Source organism: Erithacus rubecula (assembly GCF_903797595.1).
Source record: "Erithacus rubecula genome assembly, chromosome: 3".
In the NCBI taxonomy this organism is placed as follows: Eukaryota; Metazoa; Chordata; class Aves; order Passeriformes; family Muscicapidae; genus Erithacus; species Erithacus rubecula.
Window position 1 is genome coordinate 140282169 of NC_136689.1, and position 18010 is coordinate 140300178.

The following is an 18010-nucleotide window of genomic DNA, read 5'->3' on the forward strand; positions in this document are numbered from 1 at the left end:
AAAAGTTATGGGGTCTAACCCTTGCCTGGCTTTTCCTTTGAAGAGCAACTTGGTCTTTTCATTTCATCCAAAGAAGGAAGGAAATGGCATAACAGGGCCATGCAAAAATTCAAATGGAGGCAAAAGTTATGATAATAATTCTTCTGCAGAAAGAATAATGAAAAAAAATTGCTTGAAATGTAGACAAGGGTAAGATAATATTACAATAATTCATTTGGACAATATGGCAAGTTCTCTCTTGTCAGTTATTTTCATCTACAAATCTCTTTATTGGTGTGTTGTGGTTTTGTTTTTTGTTTCCTTTTCCCTGAAGAATGTATCCTAAAAAACAATACACTACACTCACTTCTGGGACCCCCAACACAAGAAAACCTGAATCTGTTGGAGTGTGTCCAGAAAAGATACACGAGGCTGATCCAAGGACTGGTGCTCCTCTGCTATGGAAACAGGTTGGGAAAGTTGGGAATGTTCAGTCTGGAGAAGAGAAAGCTCCTGGGAGACCTTAGAGACCTAAAGAGAGCTGGAGAGGGACTTTGAACAAGGGCATGGACTGAATGGCTTCAAACTGGAAAAAGGTATATTTAAATTAGATGTTAGGAAGAAATTCTTCTCTGTGAGGGTGTTGAGGCTCTGGCATGGGTTGCCCAGAGCATCTGTGGCTGCCCCAGCCCTGGCAGTGTCCAAGGCCAGGTTGGATGGGGCTTGGAGCAATCTGGGATGGTCGAAGGTTCCCTGCTCATGGCAGGGGGTTGGAGCAACCTGATCTGGAAATTCTCTTTCAACTCAAACTACTCTATGTTTCCATGACTCTACAACTCTATATTCAATGATTCAGTGATTCTGTGATTCAGAGTTTCAGCCATGGAAGTTATGCATTTTAGATGTGGCCAGAAAAGAGAGTAACAGACATTCTCCATGGTTTCTAAATTTTTTTTTTTTTTTTTTTCCAAACTCTCCTCTCAGCAGCAGCACCTCAGAGCACCCTGTGAAGGAGGCTGGTTCCATCAGAAATGGGGACATGCAGAGGAAAGGGGTTTGTTCCACAACACTCTGGACTCCAGGACCAAAACTGTTCATGTGCTCACATCTTGTGCATCCTGTTGGAGCCTTAATCCATTCAGTCTCCAGACTCCAAACTGCTCTCAGGAAACCCCAGTAATGAAATCCCGTGCATTCCCTAGTCTTGTATATCATTAACAAAAGAAAAATCTCTGCTCCAGATGCTGGCAGCTGAACTGTGAGGGTGAGGGAGAGGAAGAATTACACCAGAAACATCAACTCTGCTTTGATAGATCCTTGTACCACAAGGGAAAGCACTTCTTAATATGCATTTCTAGTTTGCAACAGCCTTGTGTTTATTTTTTTTTTTAAAGCTAAAATAACCATCAAACAGGTTCAGAAGTTCAGTTTGCATGCTTAGAAAGCTGAATCTCATTCCAGAGGAAAAATGAGAGGTTGGTCATGCAGCCTCACAGGAGATTAATTTGTGAAGAACTAGTAAAACTTCATAACACTAAAAGTTAAAATTTTGCAGTACAGAGTAAAACATAGAAATAAAAAAAATAAGTCCTTAAGAAGTGGTCAAATTAGGAGATGCAGATTATTTTTTTTTTCTTTTCTGGGGCTGGAAATAGCCATTATGGTTATGCAGTGCCCAGACCAAAAATAAGATGTGACATTTCGAAGTGCATACAATCTGGTAAAATATAAAATATTTAATAAATATGTAAATTGGTCAAGCTGCTTCCCCAAGGAGGAAAGCTTCAGTTGTGTTTTACAGCCCTCATTCACTTACGCAAATACTTTAAGAGGATCAAGGACGGATTTTAAATGAAGTTAAAGTTTAATGAGAAATATATAATCCTTTGAGGAAGAGATATTGTCATCTTCATTTATAATTTCTTGCAAGTTTTAAAAGTAAGAAGCTGAGGGAGTAGCCTTCTGAAGTTTTGTGTGTGCAAATTTAAGACAATTGCAGCAGCTCACCTGAATCTACAAAATGTAGAGATGAACAATCATTTCTATTCCTTGGGGAGTTCTAGATTTCCCCAAGGATATATGGAAGTTCACTGCTCAATTCATAGGTTACAGACAATCCTTTTAAAGCCTCACTTCTTTAGCAGCTAGGAGCCCTGTTTGGGTTTCCAGATGAAACTGATTCAGATCTATATCACATCCTTACATACATGTACATACATATATGTATATATGTATATATATATTCTATGATAGAGAGGATATAGAAGAGGCTTGAGAAAAGGCTAAGACATGAAAGAGGCTTTTCACGCTCTTAAGCCAACCCTGACATCAGCTCTGCTTTTACAATATGTTCAGTCTCTGGAAACTGCTGGTGAACTGGAATCATAGAATGGTTTGTGTTGGAAAAAAAACATAAAGATCATCCCATTCCAACCCCCAGACACGGGCAGAGACAACTTCTACTAGATCAGAGTGTTCACAGCCTCATCCAACCTGGCCTGGGACATTTCCAGGGGTGGGGCAGTCACAGATTCTCTGGATAATCTGTGCCAGGGCCTCAGCACCCTCACAGGGAAGAATTTCTTCCTAAAATCCAATCTAAATCTGCCTTCTTTCAGCTTAAATCCATGAGTCAAAGATAGTTGTGTGTCATGTCCAGTGGCATCATCTCATGATACAGATTTTTTAAAAGCCTTTTATAATCTTGAAGAAAGGCTGAGGATACTGAGGGGGTATTGAAGGAGAAGCAAGTGTCTATCTAAAGAAAATAAAAAAGAAAACCCAGAAACTGTCTTTGCACTGGGAAAACCTCAGCAAAAGGACATGTTGCATTGATATTTTCCTAGTTCTGGGCACGAGGAAGAATGAAAACAGATAAATACAGATTGAGAGTTGTTGGAGCTGGAGAGTATTTACAGCTAATGAATGGGTTGTTTAGGGCTGGTATCAGAAGACAGAAATTTCCCTTGAAACACACTTTGCTCCCACACTTGTGCATTGCTCTGTTCATTTCCCTCTTGTTTCTGAGTAAAATTACACTAGAAATTACTGTTCTTCTTGCTTCATGTGCTCACACTTTGCATGCTGGAGAGTTTGATAAAGGACTTAAGAATCTGTGGGGTTCAATATTTATTTTTCTCTCTACCAGGGGGAAAATTAACACAATTTGTCATGTTTCAGTGATGTCTGCTTATAGACCAGCATTCTGCCACCCTTGATAAAGATCCAAAGAGGTGTTGGGGTGCTGAGAAAAGTGGATTAGAGTAAGAATAGTTTCTTTTATTCAAAAACCAAACTAAATCTGTATTAACATCACCTCATTCACACAGCACAGCAGTTAGATTTTTTTACCTCCTCTGACTTCAGCTTTGCTGTCCTTGAAAGAGCAAAAGAAGAAAATGAAATGTTGAAGAGAAGGACTGTGAGAATAGATGATAAACCCATGAGCAACTTTATTTTTCTCCTCAAAAGCAATAGTTTCACATGATCCATTTCACTGTTGTCTTCATCAGGTTGCTGTAGTGCTGTGTGAGGTTTTCAGGAGTGTGATCTATGTCCATATCTAAGCCACACCCATGCATCCATCCATACATTTTAAAAATAAAAAAATCTGTGGTAGACAGAACATAGAAGAGTTTAAGAGATACTTATACATACTCATAAACTAACCCTGACATCAGCCCTTCTTTTATGACAATAAACCAAATACCAGTTTCCTGACATATCCACCCCAGCCAGAATCAGTGCCTCACCACCATGTTGACCTGTTTCTCATCTTTCACTCTGAAATCAGCAGTCAGACACAATTTCCACAGCACAGCAGTGAAGATGAAGTTTGGTGCTTCTCCAGGAGCAGGCTGGGCTATTGCTGCCAGATTCACCCTCCCTACCCAGCTGCACAAGATCAACCAGAACCTTTCAGAAAGTTTCAGCTCCCTTCACTTTAACGGAACAAAACCAGTTCATTCAAAGTGTTTGGGCATCTGAAACTCCCACAAATATCAGTGGGGAGAGATGGTCACTTATGGAGCAGAGGGACAGCAGTAAACACATCATTTTCCCCATGGAAAACTGATAAGCCTTCAGTGAGCTGCTGCTGAGGATTAAATTAAGGTTTAAGTCAGACCATGTAACTTTTACCTGGCCAAAGTTCAGTGTAATGAACCTAAATTCAAGAGATTTACATTAAACTTGTTCTTTATAACTGACTTTTTTCTTCTACCACCTCCTTCAGTCAGTGTGGAAGTGTGAGCAATATCTAAAACAACATGTTTTAGTTTGGTGTTTTATTAGCATTATTTTGCTTGAATTCCTATATTTTGACACTTTTTCCACTTAAGGAGTGCCAAAATCTTCTTCTCTGCAGTCACCTACCCTCTCCCTGTGTCTCATCTGTGCCTGTGCAGAGCAATAACCCAGACATTACCTTTGGTGTCATTGTAGCCCAATAGCAAGGGGAAACTAGAGAGAGTTGTACAAGTACTTCTCCTGAAAATTAATTCCACAGGCTGGCAGTCAAGCAGTTAAACCAGACATGGAAATGGTTTGCAATCTGTTCCACCAGTCTCTTAAGCTTCCATTGTCAAAGCAGGATTATTTTTCAGTAGAACAGCAGCCCTCGGGAACCAGTGTAATTAAAGACAACAACAACAACAAAAATTTATTGTTTTTAAATATATCTCTAAGCTACAGGCTAAAGGGAAGGAGAAATCTCCTGCAAATTACAATATTTCTCCTTACTATTCACGTTTATCAGTCTGTATCCATTCATGGGCTGAAGAAGCTGAGTTTGATCTCCTGAACTCGAGACAGCCTTGGCTGTTTAACAGGAATCCATCCTTGGTGATTATTCATGGGGACAGCAAAATGTTCCTCACCACTGGGAGCTGCTGGGAAGAGCAGAGGGTGCAGCTTTCCTGGGCTGCTGGGGCACAGAACATCACAACCTTCCTCTAGGACAGCTCTGCAGGGATGCTGAATTCCTGGCTTGCTGTGTGTGGGGTGCCTCTTAATGGGATTTCATGTCAGACACAGGAGTCTGGGGGAGGTTTGATGAGCATAAAGGGCTAACCTTGCCTCTCCTGAAGGGAGAAATTCCCTGAAACCCACTGCCTCTCTTCTAGGTTAGTCTGAACAGTCAGGATGATGTTTTTGTGATGGTTAAACCCTCCCTTTGAAAGGGAATTGACTGTTCCCTAAGCAAGGAATTTACTAGTGATGATAGAGAAAAACTCAAGAAAGAAAAAAATTAAACTTTATTTCAGTCACCTTCCATCATATGAAAGCTTCTGCTCTGCCCACAGTTGAATATCCTTTTTGCCATCTTTAATCACCAGCCTCAGAAAGGAGAAATTAATAAAAATGTTGGACTTGATGATCTCGGAGGTCTTTTTCAAATTCAGTGTATCTATGATTGCTTTCTGTGATTCTATTCTATGAAAAATGAGTCCACCAAGATCCTCAGGCAATCTAAGAGCTACAAGCCCCTGGAGAGGAGGCTCTATGGAACAAACTGCACTTTCTAAGGACTAATTTCTCCCTAAATTCCTGCCCAACCCACTGCCTCTTGCCAGCTTCAGGAACAGGATGCTGAAGGCCAAGATCCAATAGGATCACTCAGTATTTTTATGTCGTTTTCCAACTCCAACAGATTGGGTGAAATGTTGATTTTTCTGTATTAGTTCTGCAGAACTGTAGCTGCTTCCAGCAGGATGGTTTGGGGCAGTCAGTAATGCCATGGCACAGCTTGAATGGGAGATGAGGAATATCTTTATGCTATCGTTACAAGAGATGAGAAATCAGATAGAGATAACAAAATCAAGCAAAACAAATTTAGTGAAGACACCTGATACCAACAGGAGCAGATCGTCACTGCTGAGTGTGAAAGGCCAAGGCTATTGGGGTAGATGTTCCTCCTGAAGGGGCTGGATTGTGACTGTGGTCCAAAAGGAGAAGCAAAGAGTAGAAAGGAGATGTGAACAACGTCTTTAAAAATCCCACCCCTGTCTATACAGAGAATCCTAGAATCACAGAATGGTTTGGGTTGGCAGGGACCTTAAAAATCATATTGTCCCATCCCCTGCCATGGGCAGGTACACCTTCCATCATCCCAGGTTACTCCAAGTCCCATCCAACCTCACCTTGGACAATTCCAGGGATGGAGCAGCCACAGCTTCTCCTCACCACCCTCCCAGGGCAGAATTTCTTGTTTCTTCAGACAGCAGGAAGCAGATCAATTCCCATTTCTTCATGGAGCCATGTTGCAAACTGAATTAACTAAACATCTGGAAGGGAAGAAAAACAAGCAAAATACCCACCCACATATTCCCTAAAAATGCAGCAATCTCTGATTTTCAGAGCCAGCTTATTTCATTGACTTGTTTTATAGCTGCATTGACATAAGTAATAAGTTTGAAAGATACAGTCCTGGACAGGAAGAAATGATTGGGAGTGGGGAAAGCTGGAAATCACTTAAATCCACTTTGCCACAGAGAACTTTCAGGCATGGAATAAAACCTAACTAAATACTAATGAGTTGAGAATTTAGTCCTTAATGTTTACATTATATTATAGCAAAGTGCTATTCTGTCTTTCCTGATGGCAAAATAAATCTTCAAGACAGACATTTTCATGTAATCACAGAATTATGGAATACCCTGAGTTGGAAGGGACTCACAAGAACCATCAAAATCCAACTCCTGTCCCCTTTTCAAGGAAACTGAGGAGGCAATAGCCACTACCCCCCACCAATCTCTTAATACAGTCCTGTTTTGTTTATGTATGTACAGCCCTGCTGCCGTGTAATTTAAAGGTTTATGAGCTGTGATATTGTCCTCCAACCCCCAGCCTACCTCATCCTGCACAATTTAGAGATGGTTGTGGTAAAAATAAGACTGTTTTTACACATCCTTGTGGATAATCCACCCCTCCCACATCCCAGTGCTCATTTGGATATTGGCTCCAGTTTCACCAAGAGTCGTGGATCTGTTCCCTGTAGTCCAGGAGCAGGAAGGGAGTGAAACTTTGGGACAGGCTGTCCAGAGAAGTCATGGATGCTCCATCCCTGTGGATGCACCTCCACCTTGGAGGTGTTCAAGTCCAGGCTGGATGGGTCCCTGAGCACCCTGATCATGTTGGTGACATCCCTGCCTAAAGAGGAGGGTAGAAATAAGATGATTTTTCAGGTCCCTTCCAATTCAAACCATTCTGTTATTCTGTGATCCTGTTATTCTATGACTCTGTGATATATATACCATAAGATATAAAACATACTAAATTATTTATAATATTACATTATATAGTATATTATTACTGTCTGTCTGTGTACATATGTAGATATATGTATAGTATAGAATATCAATAAATAAAATTTCAGAAAATAGGGAATTCTCTGGGAGAATAAACCAATATTTTCTCATCATAGTGGCTTTGATCTCTCATATTTCATAATCCCTTCTTTTCACCTGTTTTAATATTTCTTTCATGAGGAAATTGAAGAGCACTCCAAGTCTGACAGCTGAGTAGTGCACTAGTTACAGCCCACATATCAGGAATTTACATATGTTTGCCCTAAGGTTTAATTCTGGGAAAAAAAAAAAAAAAAAAAAAAAGGAAATTCACAACTATCACTTGCAATTCTTACACTATTTCTCAACATTCCTGTTTTCTGTCACTGACCTGGGTCTCTGTTCCAGCACAAAGCCAGGAGGAGGCACGTTGCCAGCCTGGCTCATGTCAAAGGACCACAGCCCAAACCCTATGGTCTAGAAAGAGATGACAAGAGCCTTTCAATAAGGCAATGCCCAAGGCCACTCATCCAACAGGTGTAAATCACCAGCTGGGAATTTTGCCCTGAATGTACAATTTAATACATAATGCCAATATTTTAAAGCATTTTATGGCTGTCTCAACTAATTGTTAAATGAAATTCAAGTGAAAAAAAGCAAAAGGCTTTTTTTTTTTCCCTCTGAGTGGCTGTGCATGTGTTCCACTCTCCAGAGGATGAAAATGTTTGACAGCAAAGGATATTTGTGTTGGCAGGATCACTTGATCCATGTTTCAGGAGCCAAATTGAAAATGTATTTTCACAAGGTGCAACTGTAGATCATTAGAAGGAGCCAACTTCTGCAGTTGCACAAGTACTTCTGAGAGAGAACAGATGTATAAATTAAAATATACCCCAAACCTGACAGAAATATATTTGGGGATGGGAAAATTCAGTAAAGGCAGCAGATTTTTTTGTTGCCATCTTTGACTGGTTGGACTTTGCTGTTCCTTCTGCAATAAAAGCTCCACAACTTTCTTTATCTTGTTTTTAGTAAAGGATAATCTCGTCTCTCAGTGACTGGTTTCATTTCAGGGAATTCATATCACCCAAAATGAACAATCCTTGATAAAAGAGACATTTGAGGTACCACAAGTTTCCCCAGGAAACCAACAAAACAGAACTGCAAATTCCTGTTTGTTGGGAGTAAATCCAAAATGTTATAGCCCTGCAAACACCAACTGGAGCAGGGGATTTGCTTGAGGGAAGTGATGGCAGCCAGAGGGACCTTGATTATCCTGTCAGAACATCATCAAATTCAAAACTGTGGTCACACCATGCAAAGACAAAAACTTAAAGAACAGACCAGCCATAAACACCTGGCACGCTAAAAATTGGTGTTAGAGCCTAAAGGACATAAACCAAGGTTGTCCAAAGTCTGTGACCCATGACCAGCACTGTCCATCCCATTCCTCTGTGCCACATGACCCAGTGACCACTGGGAGCCCACAGGATGCTCCATCATTTTCTCCTGTGGTGATGGCATCAGTCACACCTGGCAGCAGCTGCAGATTTTGTGGCATAAAAAGAACATTCTCATTAAGGGAAATTGGACTCACTCATTTCCTAGCACTGTGCAGAGAGACACCTTATTTCACTTTTTAACCCTGCTATCCATGACAGTAATTCTCAAGGACTCCATTATCCATGTCAGGTGCAAATCTCTGAAGAGAAAGATATTAAAGTATGGCAAAAGGAGGGTTCTTATCATATCAAGAAAATAGAAAAGGAACTCAAGCATTACTAAATTTGTAGAGTTCAAGCCATTCTTGACATAAGAAAATGAACCTCCTGGAATTGCTTCAATTTGGTTTGGAAGTTGGAAATTTATTTTTTTATATGAAAAGATATTGCTTAGTGTTTTTTCCTATAAAGAAATCAGCAGCCTGTACTTCTTTAATAAGCTGCTCAACATCTCTTTGCCTTACAGGAGCATTTATTTGATTATATCTCTTAATATATTTATTTATTGACCTATCACATGCCTAATATAATATTCAGGATCCAATCCATCTTGCCACAACTTTAAAGATGCTTATTATAAGCCTTTAATACTATCAAGTGTTTTAGAAATGTCTGATCAGGACAAAAATCCCAAATACCCTGATTAAACATGTGCTTTTGAGTTTCAGATGACCTTTGTCTGCTTTCAAAAACCAGATTGATTTTCTCACAGTATTTCCAAATGCAGCAAAAATCTATTAGATAGATGAGAATATTTCTCGTTAATTATCATTGTTAACATTAATGATAGTAATTAGGTTCTAGAAAAGAAACATCAGTCCATCTGAATCATAACTTCTGAATCAGAACTGCATTGATGAAAACTGCTACTTATTTTTAATCCTGTGTGACAGAATTTCACTAGGTCTTAATACAATTTGTAACTTTCAAATCCAAATGCCAAGACAGTTTTAAAAGTACTTTTCCAGATGAGTTTTTTCTTCATAGCCATTTGCTTCTCTGGCACTTCCTAAATTTGTCAGTTCTCACAGTGATCCCATAAATGATGGAGATCCCCAGAAGTGGAGGGGAGCTGATAAATCTGCATTGTGTCACTTTGAGCCTTTTCAACTCATGGTCTGGCCTTAGAGAAAGTCCTTTCTCAACAAACAGCAAGGCCCAGATTTAAAGGAAATCTGAACATCTGAATTTCACCAAAATAAGCAATGTTGTAGTTGCAGGTGTCAAGAAACTGATGCAGTATGGAGGGAAATGTAACTTTATTTATGTTTCTCTAGGTATTTATCATCAGATGTGAGTAGAAACTATATAGTAAACTCCAGTTTGATGTCATTTGTGAACTTGCTGACTGGACACTCTTCCTCATCATCCAGGAAATTAATGAAACTGTTAAATAGAACTGGATTGACCCTGGGATTCACAATTTAATGAGACTTTGCCCCACTGGCCACCACTCTCCATGGCCATTCAGCCAGTTTTCAATGCACCTCTCTGCCCATGAATTAAGATCTTTATTGGGAGGATCTGATGTGAGACAGAGTCAGTGGCATTCCTGAAGCCCAGGTAGGAAATATCCTCTCCTCTCCCCTCATCTGTTCACTGTTCTTCCATGTTGGATCCCAGAGACCTTTTTTTTTTTTTTGCACAGAAACATGGAGGTTTGAGTTTTCTGTGCTTTCTGGCACTGACCCCCTGGAGAACACAGCTTTTGACTTGAGGCCTTGGAGAAGGCTTCCAAAATTGGGTGATGGAGTTGAAGTCATGGGTGTGTGGTTAAAATAGAAGTGTGTGATTTCACATAGTGAAGAGTTTTAAATTGGAAGTTTTATAATATAGTAATAGGTATGGGACAAGATGGAAGATTTGGAGTGGTGTCTCCTTTCTGTCTTCTTCCTCCTTCTTCATGATTTCAGGTAATAGTTTCTGTTTGGATAATTAGTGCTGCACTGAGGGTCACAGGAATTTGGTTATTGGGTCAAAAGTATAAATAATATAGGTGTTAATTGTCTATTGGACTGCTTAGCTTTAAAAGACCTTGCATCTAGCTGGATTCACCTCCACTTTGCTCACTTTTAGGTGATGGCTAAAACTGTTGCTGAACTTTCTGTACTTTAGATAAGATTCAGCAAACAACCAAGCCTGAACATGGGAAAATTCATCTCTGTGTTTTTTAATCCTGGCTCTGAGTGAAGACAGAAGAAACTTCAAAGAAACCATGAATTAAGTGGTGCAAAAACACCACCCCAGTGCACTCCCATCTCCTGCTAGGTCACTTCATCACAGAGTTTTATCAAGTTGGTCAAACACAACTTCTTCTTGCTGCAGCCATGCTCCACCCTGATCATTTCCTCCTCCTCAATCTGCCTGAAATGCTTTTCAGAATCAACTTTTCCACCTCATTCCCAGGAGCTGTGGTGAGGCTGACCAACCTGTTGTTCCCTGGGCCCTCCTTTTCGCCCTTTTTGAAGGGGAGCATGATATTTTCTTTCCTGGTCTTTCAGTAGAGATCCCAGCCACCACAATCAATCAAAGCTTTCTCCCCTCTTTTTGTCCTTTGGCACAAAATTCTGCATCTGTTGGCTGCCTCTTTTGGAAGGTCCAGTGAACCAAATCCATAAATTCTCTATCTCACTTTATTTCTTGATTGTTTTTTCTTTGATGCAGAGATGATCATTATTTGGGCAGCTCTGTGCCTTGCTTTACCTGCTTTATACATGTTGTGATCACAGTTTGGTTTAGGTGATGTGAACATCAAATAACCTGCACCTTATCAAACACAAACCAGGAATCACCATTAAAAAAAACTAAAGGAGCTCATGGGAATTGAAAACTGACAAAGAAGAAGAAGGTTAGAAGGAATTATGATTTTATGACAAACTTCCATGGTTTCCAGCCATGTCCAGCAGCCATGTTGCTGTTTGTATCAGGGGTCTGGGTTTTTTTTGGTTTTTTTTTTTTTTTTCTTTTTACAAATGTACTATTAATCAGTATTGTAAAAGTGGTGAAAAGTTTGCTGAGTGATGATTGCTCAGAAACTCATCTCTGAGTTAGGAAGTTTTCTAACACAGAACAAAGGGCTCTGCCAGAAAAATACTTTCACACAGGAGACAGTGGTTGGCAGGAAAGCAAAAAAAAATAAAATAAAATAAACCATGGCACAAGAAAGGGATTCACAGTGCATAGCCTGGAGTCCTGAGCTGCTATTGTAATTTAAAGGACTAATTAATTTAAACTGTTGTCCTCCCTTTCTGTTTGCAAAAATGTCAGAATCCAAAGCAGCCTAAAGTAAAATCTGTCCATCATTTTGCATTTCTGTTCTTTAGATGAGCAGCACTGGTTTGCAAACCCCAGTTCTCTGCCTTGCTTTCCTTTCTCTGTTGGAACTCTAGTGTGAATGTGTATTTATTTCCATTTTTGGAACCTAATCTCTCTGCCTGGCTGTGATTTATCACCACAGCTGGTCTGATGATAATTGTCCTGTTTCTTTTAAGCATACTTTTATCACCAGTAGCATTCACTTAATGAAAGCAGAGACTTTGTGTTTAAAATATGTGTTGGTAATGGATGCATAATGAATATTTATAGATACTTAAAATATTTAGAATGTTCAGAAATACATTTAATTTTTTTTCTCTTCAGCATAATTTAATTTTTATTGTGTTTTCAAAACTAAAGCATTTTTAGTTTACTTTGGCATTCATCTAATTCTATTGTCCTTTTTCCATGGATCTGTTTGACTGGACCTTTAAATAGTTAAAGTCTAAGACTCCTAAACAAGGCAGAAAAGTCTCTCAGCTCACAGGAACTCCAGAAAACAATAAGATCAGATGGATTTTAAAGTTCTTTTTTTCCCTTTTAATTATTTATTCTTAAGAAAATTTACTCTTAAGAAGAATCTCCACATATTTCCATAAATGCCCATGGAAAATGGCAGTTCTTCCAACTGTGGCAGACTCACAGTAAATACAGAGTAAATGCTGAGGAAACCAAATAAAGATACATAAATTCTACTATTAAGAGTAAATTGTTATGACTTCAAATAAATTCTTTAGATAGAACTTAAAACTTGAGGGGTTGGGTGTTTTGGTGCTTGTTTTTTATTTTCCTCATTTGTGGGCAGGATTTTTCTGACTTCTACTTAACACTCTGAAAACGAGATATCACAACTAATGTAGCTTTGAAAATTAATTTTTTACCTCTGTTATCACCACAGAAAGAACACAGCAGAATTTGCTCTGGAGATCTTTGTGTCTCTTTACCAAAGGTGTGTGAACAAGTAGCTGCAAGAGACACCCCACTTTTCAATTGCCAAAATGAGTTTAGTGAGTTCTGTTCAGAGCTCTGATACAGAATTAACATTCTCAGGGATTTTAAACATTCTGCTGACTACTAATGAATAATCTCATTTCTAAATATTATCCTGACTTGATGTTGACTATTTTTTTATGAGCCACAATACCACAAATGTAATCAACAGTTACAGCTATCCTGACTACTTTGTGATAAATAGTCCCTGATTCAATATTAATTAAAATGTATTTTAGATTGAAAAATGCAGCACACTCTAACTAAGCTCCAGTGAAATGCATTATGGGTGCAGGGTTTCAAGAATAAAGAAAATTTTTATGTATTGATATTTATTGACACTAATTTTGACAAATGCATTTGGTGTGTGTAGCTTGTATTCTCTATGCTATACTGTGTATTTCACATAATATTATTAATTATAATAATATGTTATATAAATATATGTTATGAATATAAACATGGACATGTTTATGCTGATGCACGCAGAGATACCTTTCCACCTGCAGCTGGGCTGAAAAGCTGGAGGCCACTGATACATTCTTTGGTTTAGAGAATTTTTTCTCTTTTTTTTTAAGCTACTGCATCATAAATTAAAAAAAAAATAAAATCACAGTGCAGCAGAAAGGTATTTGTAGTACAGTGGCACTGGAAAGTCCCATGTGATTTTTTTCCATTTATTACTTTATTCATCCTCTTCCACCACTCCTTTGGATGTGGGGGTAGTTGTGGTGGAGGAAGGAGTAGAATCACAGAATCATAATTGTTATGGTTGGGAAAAATCCTTTAAAATCATCAAGTCCAACTGTCAACCCAACACCATGCTCACCACTAAACCATGTCCTCAAGCACCACATCCACATGTTTTTTGGACGCTTCCAGGTATGGTGACTCCACCACATCCTTGGACAGCCTGTTCCAATGCTTGATCACCCTTTAGTGAAGAATTTTTTTCCTAACAGCCAATCTAAATCTCTCTTGGTGCAACTTAGAGTCATGCCCTTTTGTTTTTTATTGTGTTACCTGGGAGAGGAGACTGACCCCACCTGGCTGCACCCTCCTGTCACCTGTAGAGAGTGATGAGGTCCCCCTTGACCTCCTTGGGAATTCCCCCATCTCTCTCAGCTTTTTTTCATCAGAATTACACTTCAGACCCTTCCCCAGCCCTGTTGTCTTTGTCTGGACACACTGCAGCCCCTCACAGTTCTTGTGGGGTGATGTGGCCAGCTGGAGCTGTTGCTGAATGAGTGCTGCCACCTCATCTCTGCCCTCAGCTGCTCATCCCTCCAGCTGGAAAAGAGGCAAAAAAGAGGCACCAGGCAGAAGCAGTGACATCCCAGCTCTGTGCAGCACAGAGCAGTGAAATGCACAGAGGAGAGGATTTAGCCTGTAAGCTGTTTGTCTCTGTTGTCATTGCCATTAATCAATCCGTGCTTAATGCCATTTATTTCAATTCACTAACTCTCTGCTGCCAAATCAGTGTAATCCTGTTCTCCTCACTGTCTCTGTGTGTGTCTCCTGACTTCACCTCCTTCCTGCTCTTTCTTCCTCCCCTGCCACCCACCTGCCTCCAAAAATCCATGGGAGGTAATTTAATGGAAAGAAAAATATTTTATACAAGGATCTAAGGCGTTGGCCTGGATGCCAGAGGCTCCTCCAGGCATGAAGCATGTGACAAAATGACTGGGGATAAAAAGATAAGAATACACAGTGGAATACACAGTTTATATTCCCTGGATGGAACAGAATCAGTGCACCCAACCTCCCACCAACACAATCTAAGGGGGACTCAACAGAGGATGGAGCAGAGTGGAGACCCCACAGCCAGACTCTGTTCCCTTGCGGGGAAGGAACTCAGTGGTGCTTTCCATCTGATAAACCACTCACAGCAGCTGAAAACCAAGGCAGATGAAGGAGGATGTTCTGTTGTTGAATCATGGTAAAATCCCTCTGTTCGGACTGACACACGTCCCCATCCCAAAATTATCTCAGGTGCTGTCCTGAGATTCCCATTCCCATGGTGTAAACTGCAATGAGGTCTCGCCTCAGTCTCCTCCAGGGTGAACAGACCAAGTGTCCTCAGCCACTCCTCATGCTCCTCATCTTCTCAAGGCCCTTCATTACCCCCCTTTGGTTGCTCTCCAATAGCTTTCTATGGTACATTGTGGTACCCCAAACTGCACACAATATTCAAAGTGAGGCCACCCCAGTGCAGAGCAGAGCTGGACAATGCCTCCCTTGCCCAGCTGGTGATGTTGTGCCTGATGGCCCCAGGACAGGGCTGGTCCTCCTGGCTGCCAGGACACTGCTGACTCACATTCAGCTTGCCATCAGGATTCCCCAAGTCCTTTTCTGCAGCACCAGCCCCAGTACAAAAAAGGAATGACTGACAATGACAAATTGGTCAAATATAATTTTCTAGAGGAAGTTGTCCCTGCCCATGGAAGTGGGATGGAAATGGATAATCTTTGAATTCCCTTCCAACCCCAACCATTGTGTGATTCTGTGATTCCATGATATGTGCAGTCCTTGAAAGCCTGTTGCTGCTGCTGTAAGCAAGCTATAAAACTGCTCACACTATACCCAAAAGCATCTAAAATGTTTCTGAGCGAGCAAGAACTGAAGCAAGTGGATAATTTTTATACAGATGAGTTAAGCAAATCTAATCCTGGGACATATTTATATTTATTTATCTCACATCTTGTTGCTCTTTTTCTCTGAAAGTGTCCAAAACATTAAAGTTTTTCTGCTGAATTTCACTTTTGACAATAAACTAATAAGAAATTTGTGATAATTTGCTACCTATATACTATCTTTGTTTTCAAACCTAATCTACCAGATCTGATCCTTTTCTTTCCATAGACAAGAGTCCAGAATTCAACATATCAGAATTAAATTTACAGCTGATTTTGAGAGATGTAAAAATATTTTGAGGAAATCAGTCAGGAATTGTAGAATTTTCTTCTTTCCAGTAAAGATGGTTGTTGTTCTAAATTATATAAACACCTTCTTTCAAAAAAGTTAATGGAATTAAATTTCCCAGGTATAATTACAGGAAGTCATGAGAACACAAAACACTAACAATGCTAAAGTAATTTTTTAAAAACCAAAAAGAAAAACAACTCCTCTGTATATAGACTTTTGCTAGAAAAAGAAAACATTACAGTGATGAGATACAGGGAATAAACAGATTTCAGACTAATCAGAGTTCCTCTGTTCACTTACCATTTTGGGCACAAACAAAGAAGGGAAGAAATTTAATTTCAATAGAAATAGACTTTTAAAAACACAGAAGTTCATAAAACTTTAACTTTTTAGAAGGTACAATGTCTTTCTTATATAAAACTATACCACTTATGTAAAGCTTACATAAAAGCTATACTGTGAAGGTAAGAAAATATAGGAACCTCCTAAGCAAAAGATTCATCCTGAAAAAGAGGAAAGCTAATATTTAAAAATAACTAATAGCAGTCTCTGCAAGACAATTCCTTTAGAAGTTTATAATAGGTGAGATGCCATGTGATTTTCACACAGGTGATGTATTTTGGTCTGAAATTACTACATCAGCAAATTTTGCAAGAATATAAAGAGAAAAAAGCAGCAGAGCTTCAGATACCTTCCAATTTTCTATTAGGTATTCTTGACAATTTGATTTTTTTACAAAATCTGCTTTTGTGACACAATCATGATGATTGTTTTGGGGACACACTGTTTTTGGGTCTCCTGATATTAACTCTTCCAAAATCTTACAATAAGGAGATTATTTCACACCACCTGGTCCCTGATGCTCCCTGGCCACACTGTCCCTGTATTGTCCACTGCTCAGAAGAAGGAAAAGGAGAGAGGTTTTGTCTCTAAAATAATGTCATCCCATCAAGACAGAAACAAGAAGAAAACTCAGCAGGAAGAAGAACAGAAGTAATCACTCCCTGGTTTAATTTTGTTTGTTTGAGGTTATTTTTCCATTTCTCTCTGTATCTCTTTGTACAATGGGCTCTTGTTGTATTTTGGATCCCAGTGTCTGATTTCTGACTCCCTGATGTGCATCAGTCACAGGTTTGCAACACAGGTTGGACAGGGACTTTTCACAAGGAGAAGATAGGGCAAGGAGTGGCCTTAAACTGGGGAAGGATTTAGATTAGGTATTAGGAAGAAATTCTTTGTAAGGGTGGAGAGACACTGGTACAGGTTTTCCAGAGAGGTTGTGGACTTTCCATCCCTGGCAGTGTCCAAGGCCAGGTTGGACAGGGCTTGGAGCAAACTGGGACAGTGCAAGGTGTCCCTGCCCATGGCAAGAGGTTGAAACAATAAGATCTTTAAGGTCCCTTCTTACCCAAACCATTCTGTGATTTTAAAACTCTGTAAATCTGGAGGTTGCTCAGTCAAAAAGAAGAAAATCTCTGCAGAGCATGGGTCTACAGAGGAGGGGGCTGAGGGCAGACACCTGAACCCCTCAGCAGGGATGGGGTGACACTGATTTCAGCTGAGCTTCCTGCACCTGTAAATTGGAAATGGGAATTGGGTGGGAGAAGTTAATAATATGTGTTTAATCAATCCTCATAAATGGCCTGTCAAAGGGTGTTATGTCGAATTAGTGTCTTTCCTTTTTTCTTCTTCTTTTTTTTTTTTTTTTTCTTTCTTTTCTTGTTTGTATGTTTACTGAATGTTGACAACATCCAACTATCCTGATTTCAGGAACGCGTCACTTTGAGTCAGCATCTGCTCAGTGTTTCATTTTTAGCTCAAGAACATATTGGCCTTCAGACACAAACAAGCAAAGCCCCAACATCTGAATCTATTTCTGGGAAAGCGTGCTGAGGGGAAGGAGCTCCAAGAACATCTTTCACAGTGTTTATTAAAAATCAATATGGATTTTTTTTTTTTTTTACTCTTTCCCTGAAGTCACACCAAGTTAAATAGTACTGTTGCTCCAGGACA